Source organism: Babylonia areolata, chromosome 4 (genome assembly GCF_041734735.1).
Source record: "Babylonia areolata isolate BAREFJ2019XMU chromosome 4, ASM4173473v1, whole genome shotgun sequence".
Taxonomy (NCBI): Eukaryota; Metazoa; Mollusca; class Gastropoda; order Neogastropoda; family Buccinidae; genus Babylonia; species Babylonia areolata.
The window spans coordinates 23,658,202-23,668,201 of NC_134879.1; the positions used below are offsets into that span (position 1 = coordinate 23,658,202).

The following is a 10,000-nucleotide window of genomic DNA, read 5'->3' on the forward strand; positions in this document are numbered from 1 at the left end:
GTTGAACCTGCTGCTACTGTTCGCAGAATATTGTAGTCGTGCTTCTTGTTTATTGCTCTAATATCATCATCTTTGATGAACAGACCATAAATAGATAATAATATGGTTGTTGCTGCTGATGATGTTTGTTATAAAAAAAATCAATAAATGAATTAAAAAATATATATATATATATAAATAAATGTATCTCTTCTGTTTCTTAATAATTGTTGTTGGCATTGCCATCTCTCTGAAGTCAAGCTGTTGCTGTTGCTGTTGTTGCTGCTGCTGTTGCTACTGCTGTTGTTGCTGTTGTTAACATAAATCTATCGTTGTTTTGTTTTGTTTTTGGTGTGTTCTTTTTTTCTAATGATACCCGCATTTGTCAGTGTTGCCGGCTTTTATGTGACAGTATTCTTCTTTTTTTTCTTCTTTTTTCTTTTTTCTTTTTTTCTTTTTTTCTTTTTTTTTTATTGCTGTTCCTGCTCTTACTTACTTTTTGAAATAATGAAGATATTCTTTTGTTGTTAGTTTCGTCTGTTTTTGTGTTTGTTTGTTTTGTTTGGGTTTTTGTTGTTGTTGTTGTGTTGGTTTGTTTGTTTGTTTGTTTTTTGTTGTTGTTTTTTGTGTTTTTTTGTTGTTGTTGTTTTTTTTGGGGGGGTTGTTTTTTGTTTTTGTAGCAGCAATGGAGTGAACTGATTCTTCCTTTTACGGAATCTTCCTTTTCGTTGTTTTTGTTTGTTTGTTTTTTTGTTTGTTTGTTTGTTGGGTTGTTTGTTTGTTTGTTTGTTTGTTGTTGTTGTTGTTGTTTTTGTTTGTTTTGGTTATTTTTGGTCACAACTGGTAACACTTCTGCTTCTTGTCCAGTGAAGTCTGGTTGTTGTTGTTTTTATATACTTTCTCAGTTGTTGTTGCTGTTGTTGTTGTTTTCAATTCTTTCTGAGTTGTTGCTGTTGTTGTTGTTTTCAATTCTTTCTGAGTTGTTGCTGTTGTTGTTGTTTTCAATTCTTTCTGAGTTGTTGCTGTTGTTGTTGTTTTCAATTCTTTCTGAGTTGTTGCTGTTGTTGTTGTTTTCAATTCTTTCTGAGTTGTTGCTGTTGTTGTTGTTTTCAATTCTTTCTGAGTTGTTGCTTTTGTTGTTTTTTATTCTTTCTGAGTTGTTGCTGTTGTTGTTTTTATTCTTTCTGAGTTGTTGCTGTTGTTGTTTTTATTCTTTCTGAGTTGTTGCTGTTGTTGTTTTTTATTCTTTCTGAGTTGTTGCTGTTGTTGTTTTTATTCTTTCTGAGTTGTTGCTGTTGTTGTTGTTTTTTATTCTTTCTGAGTTGTTGCTGTTGTTGTTTTTATTCTTTCTGAGTTGTTGCTGTTGTTGTTTTTATTCTTTCTGAGTTGTTGCTGTTGCTGTTGTTTTTATTCTTTCTGAGTTGTTGCTGTTGCTGTTGTTTTTATTCTTTCTGAGTTGTTGCTGTTGCTGTTGTTTTTATTCTTTCTGAGTTGTTGCTGTTGTTGTTTTTATTCTTTCTGAGTTGTTGCTGTTGCTGTTGTTTTTATTCTTTCTGAGTTGTTGCTGTTGCTGTTGTTTTTATTCTTTCTGAGTTGTTGCTGTTGTTGTTGTTTTTATTCTTTCTGAGTTGTTGCTGTTGTTGTTTTTATTCTTTCTGAGTTGTTGCTGTTGCTGTTGTTTTTATTCTTTCTGAGTTGTTGCTGTTGTTGTTTTTTATTCTTTCTGAGTTGTTGCTGTTGTTGTTGTTTTTATTCTTTCTGAGTTGTTGCTGTTGCTGTTGTTTTTATTCTTTCCGAGTTGTTGCTGCTGCTGTTGTTTTTATTCTTTCTGAGTTGTTGCTGTTGTTGTTTTTTATTCTTTCAGAGTTGTTGCTGCTGCTGTTGTAAATCAGGGTATTCTTCCCGTTTCTCTGTTTTCTACTTCTTAGTACAGCTAAAGCAGTTGCTATTTCTGCTACTCCTAATCAGCCTCAATGTAAAAAAGAAAAAGAAAAAAAAAGAATCTTTCCTTTTATTGGCTGTTGGGTTTTTTTGGTGTGGAGCTGGGGGCCGGGGGTGGGAGGGGTCGGGGGGGGGCGGGTCGTCGTTACTGTTGTTATTACTTCTGGGGTTATTTCCCCCCCGCTGATGTCGCTGCCTTTACTGTGTGATAAAGGATTTTTGTTGTTTTGTTGGGGTTTTTTATGATTAAAAAGGATTGCTGTTGTTGCTGCTGCTGCTTCCCGAAGCAGTTTATGTTCCAAGCTCTTCGGATAATGAACGTCTTGAAAGTTGCGAAAGGTTCAGAGTTACTGAACTGATGTACCTAGTACGGGTTGTATGTTTCCACTTCACGTGCTGTGACTCTGGGGGACAGGTCTGAGTGACACTGTCTCTCTGTGCCCCCCCCCCCCCCCCAAACCCCCCCCTTCCCACCACCACCACCAAACACCCCTTTAAGAATAAAAAAAAATCGTGAATAAAACAAATAAATAAAAGGAAACAGCGCTGGACGAAAAGACTTAATCCACCATTTCAAAGAAAGAAAAAACTATTGAGCTGTGAGTCAGCTGTGTGTGGACGTTTTGGGGTGGTTTGTTGTTGTTTTTTGGGGGGAGGGGGAGGGTTATCGGTAAGGGGGGGTGCGGGGGGGGGAGGGGTATTTATCACCTTGTACAATAGTGTGTTGTCCACACGACAAGCTTTCCTGCTTTGCTCCTTCATGTAGATGGAGACAGACTGACACAGAACGCCGATAAACGTTCAGATACGGATTTGCGCTTACATTAAAATGTTCACACACGACTTTGCAGATAAATTATTATGCTGACATGGATTTGCAGACAAAAAAAAAAAAAAAAATCCAGCTACGTATCCGCAGACAAAATAAAATATTCAATGACGGATCTTAGGACAAAACAAAGCGTTAAGGTGTGGATCTGCAGATAAAACTACAGTTTCAGTGATGTGTTTACAGATATAATGAAGTGTACGGATACGGATTGGCATACAAAAATGAAATACTCAGGTACGGATTTCCACACAATATCAACTATTCCGTTACGGAGACAACAAAACGTTCAGGTACGGATTTCCGGACATGGGTATCTCACAACAAATGTTCTAACCTTGAACAGGCGTTCAACAAGAACAACAGCAACAGCAACAACAACAACAACAACAACCAGGTTGTAACTGAGAAGATGTAATGAGTGGTGAGAGAAACCGTACCGGGTTTGGTTTTTTTCTCCCCAAAATGACAGACAACGGACTGTCTCTTCTTTTCACTTTTCACTTTCCCAGAACAAGAAGCTGAACAAGCCACACAGACACAGAGCCTCCGCCTCACACACACACACACACACACAGGAGGTACAGGTAGCTCCGCCGCACTCACACGTATCGCCGCCAACAGTGTGTCGTTGCACAATGTCGGACTTTGTCACCACGGTTCCATGAAAAACGCCTCTCTGTCCCACTCTAAACAATCTACCATTGAAATATCAAACGACAGCAGTACAGCTAAACACTGTCACCTTCCATGTGAGACGCTACCGGCACTTTCCAACCAAGCCAGCACAATAAATATATAACTTTTTTTCTTTAAAAAAAAAAAAAAAAAAAAAAAAAAAAAACACCCCACTCCACCATACAGAAACGAATGATTCCTCGATTTTCACACGTTAATACGACGATTCTGTGTGGAGGTAGAGAGAGGAAAAAAAAAAAACCAAAAAAACCCCCACCAAAACCTACGTGCAGTAAGAGAGAGAGAAGACGGGATACTGTCACTCTGTCCAACTGTATGTTTCTTTCTCTTTCTCTCCCTCTCTCTCTCTCTCCCTCTCTCTCCTGCCCACCACCACCACCGCCCCTCCTCCTCCTCCTCCTCCTCCTCCTCTTCCTCTCAGCACGTGACGATGCTTACACCAAGAAGAGCGGGAGGTACTGACTGACACAGCAGACACAACTGCTACAATACAAAGTCGACGACGACGACTGAAGTGTAACGCTGGAGGCGGGGACACACACACACACACACACACACACACAGAGGCACACACACAAATACACACACACACTCACTCTCTCTCTCTCTCTCTCTCTCTCTCTCTCACACACACACACACACACACACACACACACACACACACACACAGAGGTGCCACTGAAAACAGCAGTGTATGGGGGGGTGGGGGTAGTGGTGGGGGAGGGGAAGGGGTAGGGGGGGGGGGTAGGGGTAAAGGGTGGAGACAAGCGCAGCACTGGGCCAGCTGCTTGTCACGAGAGCAGGCAGAAACAGATGGAGGACACAGGGAGAGAGAGAGAGAGAGGGGGGGGGGATGAAGGGGGGGTGAGGGACGACGTGGGGGGGTCCTGGGGGACACAGAGAGAGAGGGATTGGGGGTGGGGGGTGCAGGGCAAGCCAGTGCCGCCTACAGCAGCAGCAGTGTGTGTGGGTGTGTGGGTGTATGGCGAAGGGGCGTGAGGGGTGGATGGAGAGGGGGTGAGGTGGGTGACAGGTTGGGAGGTGATCACAGAAGACGTCTCTGTTAGTTGCGCCACACCGGAACTTGTCACCCACCCTACCCTTCCCCCTCCCACCCCACACACTCCCATTATCCCTCAACCCCTCCCTCACACACACACACACACACACACACACACACACACACAGGGCGGACTGCTGAGTAAGGGTAGAGAGGGAGGAGAAAGAGAGAGGGGGGTAGGAGACAGGAGAGAGAGGGGGGGAGGGGACAGGAGAAAGAGAGAGAGAGAGAGATGGGAAAAAACGTTGGCGGAAACAAACTCTGTGTGTGTGTGTGTGTGTGTGTGTGTGTGTGTGTGTGTGTGTGTACAGGATAGAAGCGTGTGTGCCCGAAAAAGAGAGACGGAAAGAGTGAGTGAGTGAGATCATTAAGACTTACTCTGCAAACTATCACGTCATGGTAGCTCTTTCTTGATTGCTGATTGTCTACAATTTGGCTCTCACACACACACACACACACACACACACACACACACACACACACACACACACACACACACACTCCCTCCAAGCATTAAAACATGGAAACCGCCAAATGAATTGGGACAATAATCTTAAAGCACGCCTGGGGCTGCTTAAATATTGCATCTCTCTCCCTCTCTCTATACATATACAGATATACATACACACACACATATATATACATATATGTATATGTGTGTATGTATATGTGTGTGTGTTTGCGTGCGTGTGTGTGTGCGTGTGTGTGCGTGCGTGCGTGCGCGTGCGTGTGTATCAATATATATCACGATGTACCGGCCTGTCAATAAGAGAAAAGACAGCAGTTTGAATAGTCTGGAACTGAAATGACTGATACAAATGCAGTCAGCCAAAATAATTCAGCATTTCCAGTGCGCTGTTGATCATGTCTAAAGTGTCAAACAACACCACGTAAATCCACCCTTTTGCTATTATATTATACGTTTCACGCACAAACGCAAACCAGACAGATGTAATGATGCTGAATATTGATTTACAACGAAAAATAGCGTTTTTGATGAAACCGTGAGATAACAGCTGGCATATTAAGCAAGTGTGTGTGTGTGAGGGTGGGGGGGGGGGGAGCGTGTGTGTATGATCCTCTCTGTGTGTGGATGTGTGTTGATGTGTATGTGTGGTTGAAGAGCGTACGGATGCACGTGCGTGCGTGCGTGCGTGCGTGTGCACAGACAATTATGCATCTGCGCCAAACTGTTTATTCAGTATCACAGCTGATACTGTCAGTGACAATACAACAGCCTCTTTATGGCCCCGCCCCCTCTCACTGCTACTCCCCCGCCCCCCCCGCCCCCCCTAATCCCCCACCCCCGGCACTTCCTCTCCCTCTCTCTATCCCTATCCCTTTCTATCTATCTACCCTCATCCCTTCTCCCTCTATCTACACCTACCCCCCTTTCTCTCTGTCTACCATCATCCCTCCTCCCTCTCTACCCTCCTCCCTCTCTACCCTTCTCCCTCTCTCTCTATCCCTACCCCCTTTCTCTCTACCCTTCTCCCTCTCTCTCTATCTCTACCCCCTTTCTCTCTACCCTTCTCCCTCTCTCTATCCCTACCCCCTTTCTCTCTACCCTTCTCCCTCTCTCTATCCCTACCCCCCTTTCTCTCTACCCTTCTCCCCTCTCTCTCTATCTCTACCCCCTTTCTCTCTACCCTTCTCCCTCTCTCTATCCCTACCCCCTTTCTCTCTACCCTTCTCCCTCTCTCTCTATCCCTACCCCCTTTCTCTCTACCCTTCTCCCTCTCTCTGTCCCTACCCCCTTTCTCTCTACCCTTCTCCCTCTCTCTATCCCTACCCCCTTTCTCTCTACCCTTCTCCCTCTCTCTCTATCTCTACCCCCTTTCTCTCTACCCTTCTCCCTCTCTCTATCCCTACCCCCTTTCTCTCTACCCTTCTCCCTCTCTCTATCCCTACCCCCTTTCTCTCTACCTTCTCCCTCTCTCTCTATCTCTACCCCCTTTCTCTCTACCCTTCTCCCTCTCTCTATCCCTACCCCCTTTCTCTCTACCCTTCTCCCTCTCTCTATCCCTACCCCCTTTCTCTCTACCCTTCTCCCTCTCTCTATCCCTACCCCCTTTCTCTCTACCCTTCTCCCTCTCTCTCTATCTCTACCCCCTTTCTCTCTACCCTTCTCCCTCTCTCTGTCCCTACCCCCCTTTCTCTCTACCCTTCTCCCTCTCTCTATCCCTACCCCCTTTCTCTCTGTCTACTCTCATTCCTTCTCCCTCTCTCTATCCCTACCTCTTTTCTCTCTGTCTACTCTCATTCCTTCTCCCTCTCTCTATCCCTACCCCCCTTTCTCTCTGTCTACGCTCATCCCTTCTCCCTCTCTCTATCCCTACCCCCTTTCTCTCTGTCTACCATCATCCCTTCTCCCTCTCTCTATCCCTACCCCCTTTCTCTCTGTCTACCCTCATCCCTTCTCCCCCTCTCTATCCCTGCCCCTTTTCTCTCTGTCTACCCTCATCCCTTCTCCCTCTCTCTATCCCTGCCCCTTTTCTCTCTGTCTACCATCATCCCTTCTCCCTCTCTCTATCCCTACCCCCTTTCTCTCTGTCTACCATCATCCCTTCTCCCTCTCTCTATCCCTACCCCCCTTTTCTCTCTGTCTACTCTCATTCCTTCTCCCTCTCTCTATCCCTACCCCCTTTCTCTCTGTCTACTCTCATTCCTTCTCCCTCTCTCTATCCCTACCCCTTTTCTCTCTGTCTACCCTCATCCCTTCTCCCTCTCTCTATCCCTACCCCCTTTCTCTCTGTCTACCCTCATTCCTTCTCCCTCTCTCTATCCCTGCCCCCTTTCTCTCTGTCTACCCTCATTCCTTCTCCCTCTCTCTATCCCTACCCCCTTTCTCTCTACCCTTCTCCCTCTCTCTATCCCTACCCCCTTTCTCTCTGTCTACCATCATCCCTTCTCCCTCTCTCTATCCCTACCCCCTTTCTCTCTGTCTACCCTCATTCCTTCTCCCTCTCTCTATCCCTACCCCCTTTCTCTCTGTCTACTCTCATTCCTTCTCCCTCTCTCTATCCCTGGCCCTTTCTCTCTGTCTACCATCATTCCTTCTCCCTCTCTCTATCCCTGCCCCTTTCTCTCTGTCTACTCTCATTCCTTCTCCCTCTCTCTATCCCTGCCCCTTTCTCTCTGTCTACCATCATTCTTCTCCCTCTCTATCCTGCCCCTTCTCTCTGTCTACTCTCATTCCTTCTCCCTCTCTCTATCCCTGCCCCTTTCTCTCTGTCTATCCTCATCCCTTCTCCCTCTCTCTATCCCTACCCCCTTTCTCTCTGTCTATCATCATTCCTTCTCCCTCTCTCTATCCCTACCCCCTTTCTCTCTACCCTTCTCCCTCTCTCTATCCCTACCCCCTTTCTCTCTACCCTTCTCCCTCTCTCTCTATCCCTACCCCCTTTCTCTCTGTCTACTCTCATTCCTTCTCCCTCTCTCTATTCCTACCCCCCTTTCTCTCTGTCTACTCTCATTCCTTCTCCCTCTCTCTATCCCTACCCCCCTTTCTCTCTGTCTACCCTCATTCCTTCTCCCTCTCTCTATCCCTACCCCCCTTTTCACTCTGTCTACTCTCATTCCTTCTCCCTCTCTCTATCCCTACCCCCTTTCTCTCTGTCTACCTTCATTCCTTCTCCCTCTCTCTATCCCTACCCCTTTTCTCTCTGTCTACTCTCATTCCTTCTCCCTCTCTCTATCCCTACCCCCCTTTTCACTCTGTCTACTCTCATCCCTTCTCCTTCTCTCTATCCCTACCCCTTTTCTCTCTGTCTACTCTCATTCCTTCTCCCTCTCTCTATCCCTACCCCTTTCTCTCTGTCTACCCTCTACCCTTCTCCCTCTCTCTATCCCTACCCCCTTTCTCTCTACCCTTCTCCCTCTCTCTCTATCTCTACCCCCTTTCTCTCTACCCTTCTCCCTCTCTCTGTCCCTACCCCCTTTCTCTCTACCCTTCTCCTCTCTCTCCTATCCTACCCCCTTTCTCTCTGTCTACTCTCATTCCTTCTCCCTCTCTCTATCCCTACCTCTTTTCTCTCTGTCTACTCTCATTCCTTCTCCCTCTCTCTATCCCTACCCCCCTTTCTCTCTGTCTACGCTCATCCCTTCTCCCTCTCTCTATCCCTACCCCCTTTCTCTCTGTCTACTCTCATCCCTTCTCCCCCTCTCTATCCCTGCCCCTTTTCTCTCTGTCTACCCTCATCCCTTCTCCCTCTCTCCATCCCTGCCCCTTTTCTCTCTGTCTACCCTCATCCCTTCTCCCTCTCTCTATCCCTACCCCCTTTCTCTCTGTCTACCATCATCCCTTCTCCCTCTCTCTATCCCTACCCCCTTTTCTCTCTGTCTACTCTCATTCCTTCTCCCTCTCTCTATCCCTACCCCCTTTCTCTCTGTCTACTCTCATTCCTTCTCCCTCTCTCTATCCCTACCCCTTTTCTCTCTGTCTACCCTCATCCCTTCTCCCTCTCTCTATCCCTACCCCCTTCCTCTCTGTCTACCCTCATTCCTTCTCCCTCTCTCTATCCCTGCCCCCTTTCTCTCTGTCTACCCTCATTCCTTCTCCCTCTCTCTATCCCTACCCCCTTTCTCTCTACCCTTCTCCCTCTCTCTATCCCTACCCCCTTTCTCTCTGTCTACCATCATCCCTTCTCCCTCTCTCTATCCCTACCCCCTTTCTCTCTGTCTACCCTCATTCCTTCTCCCTCTCTCTATCCCTACCCCCTTTCTCTCTGTCTACTCTCATTCCTTCTCCCTCTCTCTATCCCTGCCCCTTTCTCTCTGTCTACCATCATTCCTTCTCCCTCTCTCTATCCCTGCCCCTTTCTCTCTGTCTACTCTCATTCCTTCTCCCTCTCTCTATCCCTGCCCCTTTCTCTCTGTCTACCATCATTCCTTCTCCCTCTCTCTATCCCTGCCCCTTTCTCTCTGTCTACTCTCATTCCTTCTCCCTCTCTCTATCCCTGCCCCTTTCTCTCTGTCTACCCTCACCCCTTCTCCCTCTCTCTATCCCTACCCCCTTTCTCTCTGTCTATCATCATTCCTTCTCCCTCTCTCTATCCCTACCCCCTTTCTCTCTACCCTTCTCCCTCTCTCTATCCCTACCCCCTTTCTCTCTACCCTTCTCCCTCTCTCTCTATCCCTACCCCCCTTTCTCTCTGTCTACTCTCATTCCTTCTCCCTCTCTCTATTCCTACCCCCCTTTCTCTCTGTCTACTCTCATTCCTTCTCCCTCTCTCTATCCCTACCCCCCTTTCTCTCTGTCTACCCTCATTCCTTCTCCCTCTCTCTATCCCTACCCCCCTTTTCACTCTGTCTACTCTCATTCCTTCTCCCTCTCTCTATCCCTACCCCTTTTCTCTCTGTCTACCTTCATTCCTTCTCCCTCTCTCTATCCCTACCCCTTTTCTCTCTGTCTACCCTCATTCCTTCTCCCTCTCTCTATCCCTACCCCCCTTTTCACTCTGTCTACTCTCATCCCTTCTCCTTCTCTCTAT

General features: G+C 46.6%; 1 protein-coding gene across 1 annotated transcript in view; it reads right to left on the reverse strand.

Moving 5' to 3' along the window:
* The window catches only part of LOC143281610 (potassium channel subfamily K member 6-like), a 136,759-nt gene that overhangs the window by 46,562 nt on the left and 80,197 nt on the right, over positions 1-10,000 (reverse strand). The gene's annotated exons all lie outside the window — the stretch shown is intronic.